Genomic DNA, 17,992 nt, shown 5'->3' with positions numbered 1-17,992 from the left:
TGTGCCAGTAGGAAGGCCCACTTGCTATCACTGTGCTTATTCATATGCAACAGTTAGGAGTTTTCAACACATTGTCACCAATCCTGAACACCAAATTCAAATCAGTGTTGTGCAGGCTTCCTTTTGCAGACTAATCTTGCTGCTTGGGAGAGCTTTCAGAGCTGAGAAGTATTGGCACACTTGAAATTTCAGCTAATCCCCTCTCAAAAGGCATTGTTGCTATTCTTGGAATAATGAGTAGGAAGTTTTCTTGCTTTGTTAATGGGTACAATTAAAGGCAAAACTGTGCCATTTTCTGACAGCTAACTCCAAAGATGCCATGACCAATATCACTTCCACTTGAAGCCAAAACAAGAAAAAGCAGTCAAGTTTTGGTCTGAATGATAATTCTTCAACTGACAACTGGTCAGAAATTGCTGGAGTCCAAACTTTCTCCTGAAAATAAGTGCTTTTTTGGCCCAGAAGAAACACTTTTATCCATTCTATGTTGGTCTGCTTTTTTTTTAAAGGCTTTCCAAGTGAAATGGAAAATTCTTCCTTTTTCAGTGGAAAATCTAGTAACAGAACCCAGTCTGCTCATTCTTATGTGTCACATTTTATTGTAAGACACATTCTCATGAGACCTTATCATACGTTGAAAACATGTAGGTGGTTTCTTAGCCAGTTTTAGTGATCATAAATATTCGCAAATGGTGTCAGAGAGAGAGTATAAGAAATCCTTATGTTTGTGCTCAATGGAAAGGGCTTCTGAATTCTAACTAAGCTGTGCTACTTCCTACAGTGCAGAGGCTATCCTCTTGGAGATGCCAGTCTTCTGATAGTGCGAAGCAGAATTCCATCCTCATGGAATTGTTAAGCACAGTCCTGTGAACAATCACCAATATGCAGCCACGCTTTCCATTTTGTTACAGAAATTTGAGAATAGGTTTCGAGAGTGCTGAAAAAATATCAGTTTTTATTTTGTATATTTGCAACTCCATTTTCAGTTGACATAAATATATTACCTGTGAATTTTCAAATGGAATGTATTGAGATGCAAACAAAAATTTGATCCTGTTTCTTTACCAGACCTTTATAAGCCCCATCTTACCAGAGAGAAAGATCCCTTCCTTCACACTCACTCCTTGTTCGTGTCATGTTCACTTTTGGCAGTACGTATATTTGTGAACAACTGTTTTCAAAGATGCAGCACAGGAAGAGTAAAATTCCATGAAAAATCTCTGACAAAACATCTCAAGAACTCAACAAGAATTGTAGCCGCTACAAACTGGACTGATGAGTTAGTTTCCCAAAAACAATACCCCACTAGCTTTATATTTTTGTTGCTCCCTTTTTTATGTTTTAATACAAAAATAAAAAGTTTTGATATTTGCTATATCACATATTCCATGAGGGCTGCTCTGAAAGAAGTGTCTCCTATTTTATTCAGTTGGCCCATGATATCAGAGGCAGATGTTGGTGCTATGGCAGTAGAGGTTGAACCTTCTCAACACTATTCCGTTATGTTTTGTTGCCGTGCAAAAGATGGCAGCAGAGGAGCAGTCTGACAGAATGGAGTCTAATATGGAAGTGCAGATGAAGCAAAGGTGTAGACCTGAATTCCTCCATGCAGAAGAAATAGCACCCACTGACACCCATCAATGCTTTCTAAATATTTATGTAGACCAAGCAATGGCTGTGAGCACAGTGAAGCAGTGGATGCTGCATTTCAGCAGTGGGGGCAGTGACAGTGGGTCACTTCAGCTGGTGCAGAATGCTATGAGTGCAGCATGCAGGCTCTTGTTCACTGCTGATGAAAATGCATAGCTCATGGTGGTGACTGTGTTGAAAAAGAGTGTTTTGTTGCTAAGAATTTGCTCTTATCAATAAATATTATTGTTATCAATAAACAATATTATTGTGCTTGTTGTAGTTTCCGTGGAAATAATTAGGAGGCATTACTTTTGGAGCAACCTTCATAGATGCAGCTAGAGACAATTCATCTTCACTCAGTGCAGCCCAGGCAAGCCAAAAGGTTGGACACTCATGATTTAGGGTTTCAAATATGCCTAGGAGGATCAAAATGCTCCTTTTCCACGAGACTTTAGTAAACTCAACCTTTTCATTCAGTGTGGATGGGAACGCTGTTCTTCAGATTTCAAACTCGATATTTATTGCTACTTAGTGAACTCCTGAGAAACCAGTTTCTTTGCCTTGGAACTGAATTCTCTTTGAAACTATGTTCATGTCACTAAGCCATTTTGGGTAGGAACTGAAGACCTGTCCTGCTTGACTGTATATAGATTGCAGGTAAACTGAGGATCCCATGGATGACTGAGTCACATCTTCAAAAACCAGTGGACCTTTAAAGATGGCTGGTGTCCTTATGCTTATCGTACTGTCTGAGACCAACAGTATGGGATGGATTATATGAGTATGTAAGAGCCACATATGTATTGCTTTTACCCTTCTACAACTTTCTATATGATTATTACTCTACGCTACCTTCCGCATTTGTGACTAAATTGTTGAAGCTGACCTGATAACAGAAAGGAAAGTTATCCCTTCATATGTGTTTGACAGTTTAGTTTCCTATCACCAGTACAAACTACAGTATAAGGAGCCTTTAAAGAAAAAATGTGAAAATATTGAGAATAGGTGCACACTAAGGCTCATCTAGTTCAAGACTAGCAGATGGAAATGCTTTAGGAGCAAAATAAGACATTGCTTGCACTGTATTTCTGCAACCTGCAAGAGTATGTTTCTCTCCTTTAAAAATAATTGAAGTGAGATTTTTCTGTTTAGAACAATAAAATTCATAGCAAAATCAGAATCAGGGTGACTCCAAAGCAAACAGACTGTGACAAGTTTCCACTGTAGTTGCTAGACTTCCTTCACTGAGTTCAAAAGGAGTCAGTTTAGCAATGCTCAGTGGCCTACAGCTATGCTTCTTCAGGCTGCACTCACGTCAACTGTTACAAGCCAAGTGATTCAGTCTAGGCATACGGTTGGACTGAAGACTTCCAAGAAAAATTGAAGGGTGTGCTGAAGCAGGTGCTACTCCTTTAGCTGAGTCTTAACTGAATCAATGCCGTGGTGTAGTGCTGTAAGTGTGCCCAGCAAGATGTAATGCCAAATTCACTTGAACTTCTTGTATGACTAAATGGATTCTTCTTTAGTTCCATGCTAGCATATCTGAACCTGGAGTCTTCTGTCGAACTTCATTTGGTTAACAGAAATCACTGGGCTATGCTCATATACGCAGTCTAATGACTTGGTTAGCCTAACACCCAGCAACAGATTTTGTGGAAGAAACAGTAATTTTGATCACAGGGGAATGCTGTCTTCTGTCTCTGAGCCAGCTGTGTCTCAGTGGCAGGTAATGATCAGTCAGAGTACTTAGAATATAGAAAGGTTCTGTAAAAGGAAATTAATATTAATCTAGCTTGGAAATAAAGTACAGTGCCCCTCAGGGCAAGAAGGGGAATTCCAGTCTACAGCCATTATTTGATGGAACTGTTTCCAATTACAAATCCTCTGAACTCTTTAATTCAGACTCCTTTTTTCTAAGTGGGGGAACACACCTGAAAATCCTCATCAAGGCTGTGTATGGAGTGAGAGGTTTTTTAACTGCTTAAGCTAGTGCTTCAGTACAGGATATGAATGCCAAGGACCTCTCTGATAACACTCACTGTATGCAACAACCACGAACTAATGGAAATTGAATTGCACTGCAGTGTAAGAGCACTTGTGAAGAGCACACCAAAGCCTCTAGCAGACCACTGAACTGGGATCTTAGAGAAATGGAATCCACTGGAATGAATATGGAAACCTTGAGGGCATGCTTGGAATAGAAGGTATATGATAGTTGCATCAAATGGCTCTTCAGATGACCCTTGGACCACTGACAGTGGCACACAAGGGAACTGCATGTCAAAAATTCCTTAGGAAATAATATAGCAAAGAGACTACAGGATAAGCTAAACTTTCACATGTGTGTACAGTTCTGAATTATACCAATTCTGGAAATCTGCTTTGAAACCCAGTGGTGGCTAGCAGGAATGGATGAGATAGCAGGAATGATTGGTATGATAGCTTTCCAATTTCCTTCACTGTCTTTAAAATGGGAAAGAAAATTATTTGTGACCTTCCCTATCACACTCTACTCTGCAACGAAAAGCCAAACTCAGTCTGTAATTAGACTGACTTGTCAACTTTTAGAAACTAAAACACAGCTGAGGACAGGAGATGCTAATGAGACATTAGTAAGCAGAGAATGAGTGATCGTGTTTGGAAACACTCTAGGTTGTTGGGTATTTTTCTCCTCTGTATAGTACCTGAAGTTTGGTAGTCTTTACACAGACATGAAAAATGCAGGCCATCTTAGTCCAACTAACAGTTTGGCCTTTTCATGTGCCAAGTGCTCTGAACAAAATCATATGAATGTCTAGGAAAAAAACTTAGGTTCCTAAATCATGGTCCCCTGAGATAATTAGGCTGGGGAGGGAGGAGGTTGATTGTGTCTACCTTTGCCACTGTTCTGCCTTTTTTTTTTTCCGGGAGATTTTAAACCCAAAGCGTTTCTCATGTTATTTAATGCAATTCCTCAGTCTCATTATTTTCCAATCATCCCTCTTTCCAATGGGCACCATGGCTTACTTTCTAAGGTATTTGGCTTTTATTTACAACATCTTACTTCTGTAATAATTAAGATGTGTGTAATATTCTTTATTTCTGCTCTCTTTCAGCATCATTTCCAGGGTAAGGCTTTCGTTCTTTTTCTAGATGCTGCAAGTCTGTCAGAAAGTGTTTTGCTGCCTGCAGTACAAATAGGACAAAGTTCTGTGGCTTTTTGTTGCTGGACATCAACTGCATGGTTACTTCTGTCTACAAGGAACAAAAATCAGTGACTTTATAAGCTGATACTGAGACCTCCAAGAATCAGGATGAAATTAGTCTGCATTTCATTCCTTTTCCTTAGCCTTCCTATTCCTTATAAAGGCTCAGAAAGACCATGGCAGCCTAAGCATCTCACAAAGGTCAAGAGGATGGCACTTACATTTATTGTTTGACCTCAAACAAAATAAAAGTTCTCTGTCTTTCTGGCTGTGGGATCTTTTGGCCAATGGAAGACTCATAAGAAGAAAAACCTCCAAGGAGAATGACAGGAAAAGAAAATGAACAGAGAGTAATGGAAGTACAGGAGATACATGTGGAGTGGCATTATAGATTATGGACATCCCAATTCTGCCTTGGCAACTGATTAAGTTATGTCTTTTAAATCAATCAAGGAAAGTCTCCAACAAACGATGAGGAATTGTTAAAATAGAGGATACAGTCAGGAAGAAAACAGAAGAATTGTACAGCCTTATAGAGTTGAAATTCAAACACATCTGGAGGCTATTCTTCATAGATGAGTCTACAGACTTCTCCACTGATGGGCTCTATACAAAATACAATACAAAATACTGTGAAGTAATTAAGAGGCTCCAGGATCAAGCAGTACTAGTACATTTGAGAATGGAAAACATTCCACATCAACCTTAGCTCTCCATGAAACAATAATGCTGGCACCTATGAAATAGATTGCTCCACATGCTTCAGCAGCAAGGCCATCTGGCCCAGAAGCAGCAACTTTTGAAGTCTAAACACCATCCTGAAGAACATGTTGAGGTTTTGTTGACTCCTGAGTGGCATGCACCTCTGCAGTGTAGTAAGTGATCAGTTCATAGATCATCTTCTCCTAGTTATTTATTCTTTTTGCTTTATTTTGATTAATAAAACTAGCCTTCTGCAGGAGAGGTCTAAGTGGCAGTCACTCTTCTCTTTAACTTCCTTCACAAAAACATCTGCTGTCAGGTAGTGTTGGATTTGGAGTGACTGCAAAATTCTTTACGAAAGTTCACTGACATAGATCACTGTCTTGAAACTCGTTTGTCTTAACAAGTTCTTGTATCAATGTTCTCTTTATTAGTTCCCTTTGGGAAGGCTCTCACATTTGTCTCAAGACCCTCAGTCTTTTAAAAAGGAAGGCAATGATGACAACTGAGTAAGTACACTAAAAACAAGATATAACTAAACATAAACTGAAAATGCTTTCTAGTGAAATGCAAGGCAAAATAATGTATTTTGGGTTTTGTTCCTTTAGCATTCACAAAGGTTCCTTCATATGGCACCGGGTTTCTAATTTGAACCTCCTTTCATCTCACAGTTTTTATTCAACATTACTACCTTTTCTTTCTGTGTCAGATCCTTACAGAAAGGAACCTGGTAGGGTTTTTGGTGTGTTCCTCAACTGTGTGTTGGAGAAGTTAGAGATGGGGGATGAAAGTAGGATAAAGTTAGGAAGTGTTTTGGTGATGATAATTTCCTTTAAGATTCTTTTTTATGTATTAAAGAAAATTAAATATTGGATTGCTATGTATACAACATACATTTAACTGAATTTTCCAATAAGAATTTAAAAAGGGAGTTAACAGGAGAATGAAGAATTTGTGCTTTGAAGTAGTTTTAGAAAAATTAAAAAATCTTTTGGGCCTAAAAAAGGCAAGTAATAATATAAAAAAATGTTTTTCTATGCATCTTTGCCTACTTGTGATACAAGTAGAATGGGCATGAACTTTGAGATATGCAGCAGCGCACAGAAAGCTGCTGTGCCATTGGGACCCACGCCATATCTATTACTACAGCCAATTGTTCTCTTACAAACAGGCACCACTGACTACAGTGCTACCCTTCTTCTTGTTTGCTTACTCAATATAATTCTTAGTTAGCAATGCAGCCTCTATTTCTACTAAATCTGAAATAGCCTTTCCTCTTAACTCTTCAACCCACCTACTTAGAGTTTAATTATATCTGCATCTGTTTTCTGTGAGCCCAACAGAACTCCAAGGCCCTCCGCTCTCTCCTCACTTGTATTTGTTTGTTCATGTCTATGGGCTTCCACTGAGTTGTTTTTCTTGTCTGGAATGGCTATTCTCCATTTATGCGAAAATAAATCAAAGAGGAATTATGTACTAAGTATCTAGGAGACATCTGAATGAAAGTATATGAATAATTTTGTTCTTTGGATCTACATTTACTCTGTAGAAAATCTGTCTCAAATACTGTTTGGGAGATGACTTGATCTATTTTTTCTTGAAAACCTATTATTATGAAATTAATAATTAACAGCATCAAAAGCCTTATTGAGAAAATTGGTTCAGATTCTCCGCAGTCAAATCCCCATACAGCCAATGAAGGCATACCCAGAAACTCTGCATGACAAAAATTCAGCAAGCCTTTAGACCTAGGAGATTTTCAGTCAACAATGGAATTGCTGTGCTTTCTCCACCATCATAATTACGATTTGGTGAGCAACAGGGGGTATCAGAAACTCTCAGTTGAATAGAGTGTGTGTCAACATGCAGTTACATAAATGGGTGCAAGCATTCCCACTTGTGTGCCATCACTGTGCCATTAAAACAGCATTCCCATCTTGCAAAACAGGCAAGAAATATTCTTAGTGGATGGATTTGCTATTATTAACTAGAATATCTATTAGCAAATGAGGCAATTTCTTGCTTGGTGCTAGAAGAAGCCAAAAAGCTGAAAAGACAAAGAACAGCTTGAACTGTTCAGTGAAAAGAAGTTCCCTGAGAAGCAGAACCTTAGAAAGCAAGAGGGATCGAGAAGGGTCAGGAGCAAGTAATCAACCCACACTTGTACTCATCATCATGATGGGCATGATAAAATTGAGATGTCACTTTTCCAGATTCATATCAAGTTCTCTTTTATCTAAGTTCATAAATATGAAGCTAAAGAACCTTTCCTGCTGCATTTGAGAAACCTTTTTTCATAATTTAGATGAATATCGGTGCTTAGGGAAGTGAAAGATTAATAGCAACTGCTTGGTGCCAAGCAGAGTGCAGGCAAGGCTTCCCTTGTGCAGCTCTGCAGTTTCTCCTTACTTGGAGCCTAGACCAGTCTAGTCCTGAGCACCTGTGCAGCTGCCAGTACAACCAAATTTCACTAGCTCACACCTATCCATCCACACAGCTCTGCTCCATGCTATTCAAGTCTTGCTCTTTCAAGCAATGTCTCACCAATATTGCTCATCATAAAGCATCTACTAGTTCTTTGCACAGCATACTGTTTTCACTTGAGTCCTCTAGTATCATTTCCTCCAAGTCTCTGTGTTTCCTTCTCAGATCGTAGACCTTACTTTGCAAATGAAGTTCTGGACCTGTATTGTGCCTCTACTTTTCTGGCTTAGCAGAGGCTGGTAGTAGTAGTAGACAAAGTGTACTGTTTCAGTTCAAATAAGAACATCCCCTGCTACAGTGTTAGTATCAATAAATACATCTTAATGTTTGTGATGGAGCAAAGCTGTGACTGCTGAGGATCTTACAGCACCAGCCAGACAGTGTACTGCTCAGAAACAGCAAAGAACATTGTTACATCTTTTAGCTCCATGGCCTGTGGTCTGACAGATCATTCTGAAGTAGGCTACATTTGCTTTTCGTAGTATCAGTTCTCTGATATGCAACTATGGCTCTTTGTTTCATTTGATAGCAGAAAAGATAGCATTTTGTTTGCCTTCTGGAGCCCATCTGTTTTTTAATGCAATCAGAAGTTTCTGAAGCTCAGCTACTTCTTGCTTAGAAGTCTCAATCTAGTTCTTTCCATTTAGCACAAGTTCCTTTCTGATCACTCAGAGCTTCTTCTAAAGCTGTCTCTGGAGCCTCAGTCCAGGTTCAAAATATGGTCACTTACTCACTCTTTGAAGCACAAAACACAAGTTAAAAGAGCTAATTTTTTTTTTTTCTGCAGTCATGACCACAATACTAAACAAAACAGTCAAATGTAAATTCTTATTAAAAAATGATTGAGAAAATCTTTCTTTCAATCTTTCTTTACCATTGATTTTGTTAATTCAGTGGGTTCCTAAAATCCATTTAAGTCTACAGATGTAAAAACTGGATATATGTGACATGAAGCACATCTCACTTGGACTACTACCCAGCTAGTCATGAGTGAATACATATGTTCATCTACTTTCACACCTCTCATTCCTTCAGACTTCACCTCTAGAGAGATGTGTATCTAGAGGAAGATGTAGAAGGAAGATGTATTGTCTTGTGAATTAAGGTGTATCAAGTCACATGCCACTTCACCATACTGATTAGCTGTTCAGTACCTGCAGACATGAAATGATACCCATTCTCCCACCAGCAGCTATCCTGGAATCCAGCCACAGAAGTCTTCATCACAGCCTTGCTCTCTGCAGTGTTGTATTCCTATGCCATTGTCATAATGTAAGTGCCATCTACATTACTGGCCTCTTGCATCAGAGCTGCAAAATGGAGGCTTGAGGAGGAAAAGGAAGATGCAACTGTCAGGACAATGACAAATGGGCTGGGTAAGTCAGAATGAACAAGAGGTGCTGTTTAGAAGGAGCCAGGGAAGTTGGGAGAAGGGGCCCAAACTCTCTTCCTGGGGACCAGTTTCATTCTTGCTAGCATCTTTGCAAATGCTTCTGTTGATATCAGGAGCCACACAGGTCCTGAATTTCGTGCATGTTAATAAATGGAGTAGTAATTGAAAAATGTCATGAAAAGGTGATACTTCAGCTATTTTTGTGTGGTATCTCCAATTACCCTGCATCCCAAGGGACAGTTACTAATTGTGCCTACTGCTAGTGTTTACCCCAAGGAATTGAAAACAGCAGCAAATAAAATCAAAATGGAAAAACAAACAACAGCAACAACAACAAACAACAAATAGAGCTGGAAGATGAAGAAAAGAGAGTGAGGTCCTGACTCTATGAGGTACAGAGTTCCTCTCAAATTGAGGAAATCAGTATCTTCTTCCAGTGCATGCTGAGAGGAAAAAGTAACCAACTTAAATAGCTCCTTGCTAGTAGGAGAAAGGAATTCCAGAAAAATTCAGTGCACATTCACATCCTGAAGGTATTCCTGCCCTTGTTCCAGATATTTCTCATCATCTCCTGTAAGACAAGACCTTGTCCAAAGAGAAAGGAAGAGATCATCAGGCTGAGCTAATGGAATATTGTTACCATCAAGCACTGTACCGAAAACTGGAGGGATGGGAGAAGGCAAATGCTCTTCTTATTAGTGGAGATGAGAATCTCAGCCCAGAATCCATTAAGCCACATAGATTCTTCTTGCCTTATCCAAGGAGAAACAACATAACAAGACTCTGTCTGCATGACTTGGTGTTTGCATGTGCTGCTGTGATAGTGTCAGGGGAGGTAGGGATAGAGGCATCAGACTCCCAGCACGGCTTTGCATTTAACAAGAGAAGAGGGGGAGAGAAAATATTGCTGTGGGAAGAAGGAATTGTATCTTGCTACACAGGGGTTTTTGGAGAAGGCACTTTGTCAACTTATTCACATGCACAGCTGTGATAATTACTTTCCACTTCCCTAGCTCACATGCAGTGCCTACCTCTGTGGGAGGCTTTTCCTTCTGCTCCAGTGAGAGGAATGATTTTGGTGTCTTCCACATGCTTCCTGAGCTGTCTCCCATCAATCAGACTGAAACTATAGAGACCATAGACTCAGCTTACCTACTTTTGTTACCCCACACCACACCACTCTCTGTGACTTGTAATGAAAGAAAGAAGACACGCTCCAGCAACTTAGGTATCATCCTTTCAATCAGACACACTTTCTTGCTCAACTACATACCTATGTAAACACTGCTGGACTTACACACAATGCATATTCACAGCCCTGCCAACTTGAAATCACATATCTTAGTTCTTTATATTCAAGATTCAACTCTATCTCCAGCTCCTACTGCTGTTTCTAATGTCTGTATCTGACACCAATCATGAGTGGCTGTTAGGGATTTTTGGACAAGCTCTAGACTGTTATCTGGGCAAAACTCTTCCTGATATCAAGCTGTCCAGAGAATGAATCAGATTTCAGTATTTAGGGCAATGTTATTTATGCCATAGAAGTGATCTCATAACATTTAACACTTCTTGTCCTTTTTATCTCCTTCCCAGGCACTACAGCTTACTTAACAGATCAGTGCCCTGGGACACAGGCTTTACTCTCAGCTTGGATAGCCACATGAACTCAAGCAAAACGTTTTCCATCTCTTCATCTTCTTCTTTAAAATGAGGACTGCCTCTGTAAGTACTGAAGGATCTACTGATAAAAGAGTAATGCAGAAGAGTTAGTGGTATTATTATTACTTATTCTTGCATGGTCTTTCTATTATCATCTTGCAGCAAGATATTGTCATGGTGAGCAGTGTGGTAGGAAAAAAGCTTAAATAGTTGCTACTTGCTGCCATTTTAGACATTGGTAAGAAAATACACTGACAGTATCCCACTTGCAAACAAGTGCATTACTTCCCAAAGCACTATATAAAATGTATATATATGTGTACATATGTTCATCTCTGAAATGCAGCTTTTTCTGGTATCAAATATGAGAGTTGGCCACTGCAGTTTGCAATGAAGCCTGCAGCATAACAACTCTGATTCCTTTCTGCTCTGTAAGTCACATTGTCATTTGTGCTTGAGGTATGGGGATGTGAACTGTTCAGTGAGGACTTCCTAGCATCTCAAACCAATGTCACAAAAGAGAAAATAACTTCACAAGAGGAAGACAATTAAGAATGTGCCCTGCTGTCAATTAGACAAAATAGTGAGAGGAAAATGATGACAGATTTTCACCAGCATGTGAACAGGAATAATACCCTAATTGATTGTGTGTGCAGCATGTGAAGGGACATAGGTGGGTAAGGTCCCCAACATCTGTCCTGAAAAGCAGGGCTCACATCCCACAGTTATGAGAACTAGTCATATACACTCTGGGCTTACAGTAGCATGTTCCTTCTTAAAGCACAGGACTCACAGATTGGGAAGTTGCCTTCAACCAGTTAGTATCAGTTAAGCATAATGGTCAATATGTGTTGTTTATTATTAATTTCTCCTGAGTAGGAAGCCTCGTGAAAATAGAACATAAACCCCTGTCATTCCCTCTCTCCCCCTACCTACATTAAGGTATCATTACAGTCATACACATAAATGAACCAGGCATTTGAAAACTAGACAGCCTCTGCAGGATAAGGTTTCTGGAGCTTCTGGTACTCCTGCATTCTAGTTTCCAGTGGGCCCTTTGTTATTATCCTTCCAACTCTGCCACACTGCTGCCCTCTCTTCTGTTGGTTTATATCTCCCTGCACAGACAACCTCTGCAGAACCCAGAAGAGTGGTATATCCTATTCTATGACTACTGCATGGAGTTGGAGAGTATGTAGATGCATGCACCCATGGTCCTGAGGCAATGCTCCAGACATGTTTTCAAGCTTGGGATTTGAAGAGTAAGCTAATATGGGTCAAGAACCAGCCTGAAGGTTGCCCATAGCAGTGTAGAGACACGCTGTAGACTCTTCTCGTCCTCTTCTTCTCACCTTCTCTTGTCACTAGTCTTTCCCCTTCTACTGATCTGTAAAGCAAACAGAGTCTGATTCTTCTCTTAAAAATAAGAAGATACTTTCACATTTGGGAGGATAAATATCTTTAAATATCTTGGGTTTTTTAAATTTTTTTTGGGGGGGAGGCAAGGGGGAGGGCAATGCTTTTTATTCATCAAAGACACATTCTGGTATTCCCTGTCCTCTTGGCTGTATAAATGCCATGGTAAAAGAGGTGACATAGTTGGTACAATAGTTACAGACAGAGCATGTCTGTCATGCTCTCAGCTTAATAAACTCAATCCTTTCTTGGCAGGAACAAGGGACCAGCAGTAGATGTTGCTGCAGCTAACATGGAGATCAGTATTTTCCCAAATGAGTAATGAATTCTTGGGGGAAACATTACAGCTATTGGCTGTGCCATCCCAAATGATTGATACTGCAAGTTTGCATAGAATTTGATAGACCAGTAGCTAACTCAGACTAACTAGCCCCAGTAACAGGACATAAGGACATAATAGAACAGTTCCAGAAGAACCATAACATCCAATGATATACATACAAGTGTTCTCTCTCATCTCTTCAACTTTGAAGCTACATAGTTAAAGTGGTAATAGAATCTGGCTCTTAGACTTACCTGGACTGCAAAATAGTATAAATTACTGATCAGAGCCAATTCAGTCTACCTATCATAGGAGTTTGACTGGATATAGATTTATTGGCACAAGGCATTATACAAGAAAACTGCTTGAAGAGAGGTCTTCGGCATGAGAACCAAGGAATGATCAGGCAACAGAGAGATTCCTCAGATTCTCTGCAAGTTCAGATGAAGGTTAGTAATCCAGTGTATGTGGGTATCAGAACAAGCCCTGAGGACAAATCCAGATACTCAGTTACTGTGGGGAAGGGGGCCATGTGAGTACGTAAGCAGACACGGGCAATTCATTGGTGTCCTACTGGGAATGGACTTGTAAATTAAAAACCATCAAACGAAAGAAAAGGACTTTGTGAGAATGCTGAAGTGACTGCAGAGACGAAACCTTTCCTGGAACAGCCCCGAAGAGACAGAAACAGTGTTTCTCTTGGGGGGGGTGTAAAACCAAGGAAGGACGGGTCTGAGCTTGGTTCCACAACTGAAGAGAGGTCCTAATCTCTATTTCTTTTGAAAAATGCCACCATGTATAAAGTCCAGTAAGGACCTCAGGGTAGAAACTGTGCCTCTCCAGAAGGCAGACCTGAGAATGTTCCACAGAGGTAGTGCCCACGCAGGCACAGCAGCAAGAAGATGCAGAATGCTGAGGCTGAAGGAGGTACTGTCAGAAAAACTCTTCACTGGACCAGAATAGTGTGAATCACTTTGGAGGACTGCCTGGAAATCTACATGAGAGAGACAAACAGATTGACAGCAAGGTCCTGAATGTTAATAGAAAGCTCCGAATTTTGAGAAAAAACATCCAAGTATAGAAAGACTGAAGAAAACCCCAAGACTCCTTAAGATTCATAACATTCTAAGTGACAGTTTTGTACTGCACTTGAGAAAGATGTAAATGCTTTAGTGTATTTCAGCAAATATAAATCAAGCTATTTGGTAGCAACCGTCTCAACAGCAGCTTATGTCCACGTAAATATTGGCAGGTGGATTAAGATAATCCACCAACTTCACATGCAAATCCAGGAGGAGCAAGTCTCCATTTGGCAATGGTAGATTTCCACCTAGGTGCCCATTGGATACCTACAGTAATTTCCCAATTCCTTGTAACTTTAATATTCCAAGGCTTTTAAAAGGCATACACAGAACACTAGCTCTGTAAAAGGGTCACAGATTTAGAATGGGCTGTTCAGCCACTTTGAAGCTAATTTTAAAAAATTATCTAGGGTTTTACTGCCTAGATTCCATAGCAAAATACGTTTTCTGAGACCATATATTTTATTTTTCTTTCAAAGCACATATCTTTACTTTTCTGTGTGTGTGTGTGTTTGTGTGTGCATTAGTTCCTGCTCTGTAACTAAGCCAGGTTTGAGTGAGTAATAGTGATCTCAGATGGGGTGGAAGAAAGAGAACTTGTAGTTTCCACTGCAGAAAAGGATTCATAGTGAACTGAACTCATTACATAGAAGTGTCCATGCTGGAGAGAGATGTTCTAAAAGCCTCAACACCTGGAGAAACTTAGATCAGAACTCACATCTTGTCAAGCATTAGAAAACGTCACCATGACACAGGACTTGTGGAAGCCAAGCTTCATTAGCTCTGCAGCTCACCGACCCCCCTGGTTCTCGCCTAAAAGAGGGCAGGAAGGACAAGTTTTGTCATTTTTTCTTTCTTCAAAAGCAGCTCAATTTCCCCAAAACATCCCTGCTCAGTTGTGACTAATCATGGAAAATATTGATCCCATCCTATCCCTGTCAGAAAATTATAACTTCAGAGTACATGAAAATAACAGCTGATCAATGAACACAATCTTAGCAAAGACAATAAAGATAATACCTGAATAAGAAGCAGACTGTGGGTTCGTGCACAAAGTAGAGTACAGAGAAGAAAAAAAGAAAAAAAAAAAACACAAAAAAAACCCCACATTTTAAAATAGAACAAATATATCTTTATAATTCTGTGGTACCAAAACTCTGACCTCAAATTAAAATACCATAAGAAAACATTGCAAACTTGTGACATGGAGAATCAGAATGTTGCTTTATGGCTTTCTCACTGTTCAATGCTATCTCTGATGATGATGAGTCGCTATAGCTATTGTCAACACTCATTTACACTAGTGGATGCATGTGTATTTGTGTGTGAGGACAGATACACAAAATCTGGTACAGATCCTCAGGTGATGTAAATTCCCATGGCTGTATTGACGTCAGTAAAGATACACTGATTTCCTCCAGCTAACAATTTGCCTTTCTGTATGTAAAAAGCACAGAAGCTAGGTGCTGTTTCAACTTTGCTCTCAGACACATTAGACAAATGCTCATGCAAATACATTCCATCTCATACGTGCAAATATACGTATTGCCTTGCAGTACACATTCAAGCAGCAACGGGAGATTTATGCTTCCTCCTATGCTGAAACGTATAAAAAGGACTGCTCCCGATCTGCCTGCCCACTGCTATCTGTAACAATATATCCCCAGTTGCTTTGCTACAGATCTTAAAATATACAGAGATGAAAGGGACGGTCCAGCATCAGAAGTCTGTTAAAAATATATTAGGAGGAATTGAACTTTGATTCTAAGACTCCTCTAACTAAAAGATCTTTCTGCCTCTTCAACAGGGCCATTGAACAGAACAAATCCAATCTCATTTTCTTACCTAGAGCTTACTAAATGAAATTGCAATCTGCAGTATAGATGAATACAAGAATATTACTAGTTTGTTTCAGGATACGCTTCTCTGGGGGAAAAAAATACATATAATTTTTTAAAATTGCATGAAAAAGAAAGGAAAAAATAGTCACATTTCTGGCTCTGTCTCCACAAACAACTCATCTCATTTGCTCACGTGCTCTTACATGAGCTCTATGGAACACAGCCCAAGTAACGATCAGAGGCTACAGGTAATTTGTGGCAAATGAAATATTTTCCATCTGTTTCGCAGAGGAATATTTCTGGCTATCTATAATGTTTTTCAAATGGAGAAATAACAAAAGATTTCACTCCAGAGAATGAAGGGGGGGAAAAAAAGAGAGAAAGAAAGAAAACATTGCTGAAAATAGAAGGAAAGGGGGAAAAAGAAAGCAACAAAACAATTATAGGGAAAATAACAGCAAAAGCAGATTGTGTATAAACCCTAGGTACCGAAAGATTAACTCTTTTAAAATATTTTAAAAGCTCTTTTTTACTGTTTCCACTTTTATTCCAGGGCAGAACAAATAAAATCTAGATGGTCAGGATAGGGAAATCACTGTAATTAAACAAATCTGTCTACAGGTGCTTTGCTTGCAGAAATTTTGCTTTACCAGGTAAGCAGTTATTTTGAATGAGAAGAGAGCAAGTAAAAACTAAACAAAGACCGAAGTGCCAGGTGACAAGCTCTGCTCTGCTGTCATCAGAGGAATAGAAAGGCATCCCAAGATTACCGCAGCTTACTCTGAGTAAAAGCAAATAATATCAACGTATGGTATAGGTGGGGATGTGTACTACACCTCATGTAAGTAGCCACTTGCCGCATGCATAAACTACATACCATGCTTAAACTGTATATTCCTGCGTGCACGGCGTTTGGTGAAGGACATGGAAATATCAGTCGCTCGTTGTTCTTCCACTCTGTATGTGCTGCACAGTACGGAACAGCCCGCCTAACAGTCACCTGGCACTGAGTCCCTGGCAGGAATTCTCAAAGGCATTTTTAATACCTATTCATTTGGGGCATATTTTTCCTTTTATAAAACTTCCAAACAGTCATGCAAGAATTCTTCTGATGGCTAACAGTGTTGCCATGTGAGTCTGTGGCTACTGAAGCCCATTCATGAGCCTTAACCTTGGATCTGCCTCAGAAGTGACACCAAATCACCCAAGACAAAGTGTATACAAGAAAGGCACCCTTGCTACCAGGGAAGAGCAACCTGGCTACAATAGAACATATAATTGAGTGACATAAAATTTTCTCTACCTAGCAAGAAAAACAAAACAATGCATTTGCACCCCTCCATTTAAGCATTAAAAAATGCACATCTTTTGCTGTTGCTTTCAGCTTCTCTTCTTGAGTATGAGTCCTTGTGACCACAGGCTCTGCTCTAACAGGGCTCAGGACTCAGAACCCAGCAGCATCTGTCCAAAGCACCACTAGGCAGTATTTCACACAGATTCCTGCCTTATTACTACCTCATGGCCCTCCCAGACAGCCAGAGAGATTTCCCACAATGGTATCTTTAGGCCTTGATACTGAGTTGCTCCATCCAGGATATTACACAGCACCATACAGGTACTGTCCCTGTGGGTGGAATTCCTCATGCCATCTTTGCAAAGCAATTTCAAACCTATAATTTCATCCTGATCTCTTCCTAAACTGAGACTTTTTCCTTCTCTTTCTTCATCTGTGATTTCTTATATTGTTATGAATCATTAATTCCATATTTCTTTCCCTGGGACTTTTCCAACCCTGATGCAGATGTGACGCAGGTGTGTTCATACCATAAAGAAAGACTTCATCTGATTATCATGTGAATGGAACCAGTACAAATACATCCTAAAATGGGACATATTCACAGAATCTATTTTCTTTTTTCCCTCTCATTGCGATCTTTATTTCAGCCTCATCTAAGCAGAGCTTTAGCATCTATGTAGCTACACCAATGTAAAACCTCTGTCATTTGAAACCAGCTTACAGCAACGTACTCCAAATAACTTTTGATGGTGAAACTGTGCATCGCTCACAGAGATCTGCAGAACCCAGGGCAGCACCAATGGAACTATTTCTGCTGCCTGAAACCTCAAGGGAATTGAACTCTGAATTAGGCTGGGGAATATGAATCTAAAAGAATGAAAGCAGAGGGCAAATCACCCAGAGTGAAAGGAATGGGTATCTGGAGGTATGGAAGCAATTCAGAGTTCCTCTGTCCTTTCTTCTTCTTCTTCTTTTT

At 39.7% G+C, this 17,992-nt stretch overlaps 1 protein-coding gene across 2 annotated transcripts in view; it reads right to left on the bottom strand.

The window, feature by feature from the left end:
• Positions 1 to 17,992, bottom strand: part of LOC100542571 (zinc finger protein OZF-like) — a 1,148,434-nt gene that overhangs the window by 275,657 nt on the left and 854,785 nt on the right. The gene's annotated exons all lie outside the window — the stretch shown is intronic.

Source organism: Meleagris gallopavo, chromosome 1, assembly GCF_000146605.3.
Source record: "Meleagris gallopavo isolate NT-WF06-2002-E0010 breed Aviagen turkey brand Nicholas breeding stock chromosome 1, Turkey_5.1, whole genome shotgun sequence".
Classification (NCBI taxonomy): domain Eukaryota; kingdom Metazoa; phylum Chordata; class Aves; order Galliformes; family Phasianidae; genus Meleagris; species Meleagris gallopavo.
This window is presented reverse-complemented; position numbering and strand designations above follow the sequence as displayed.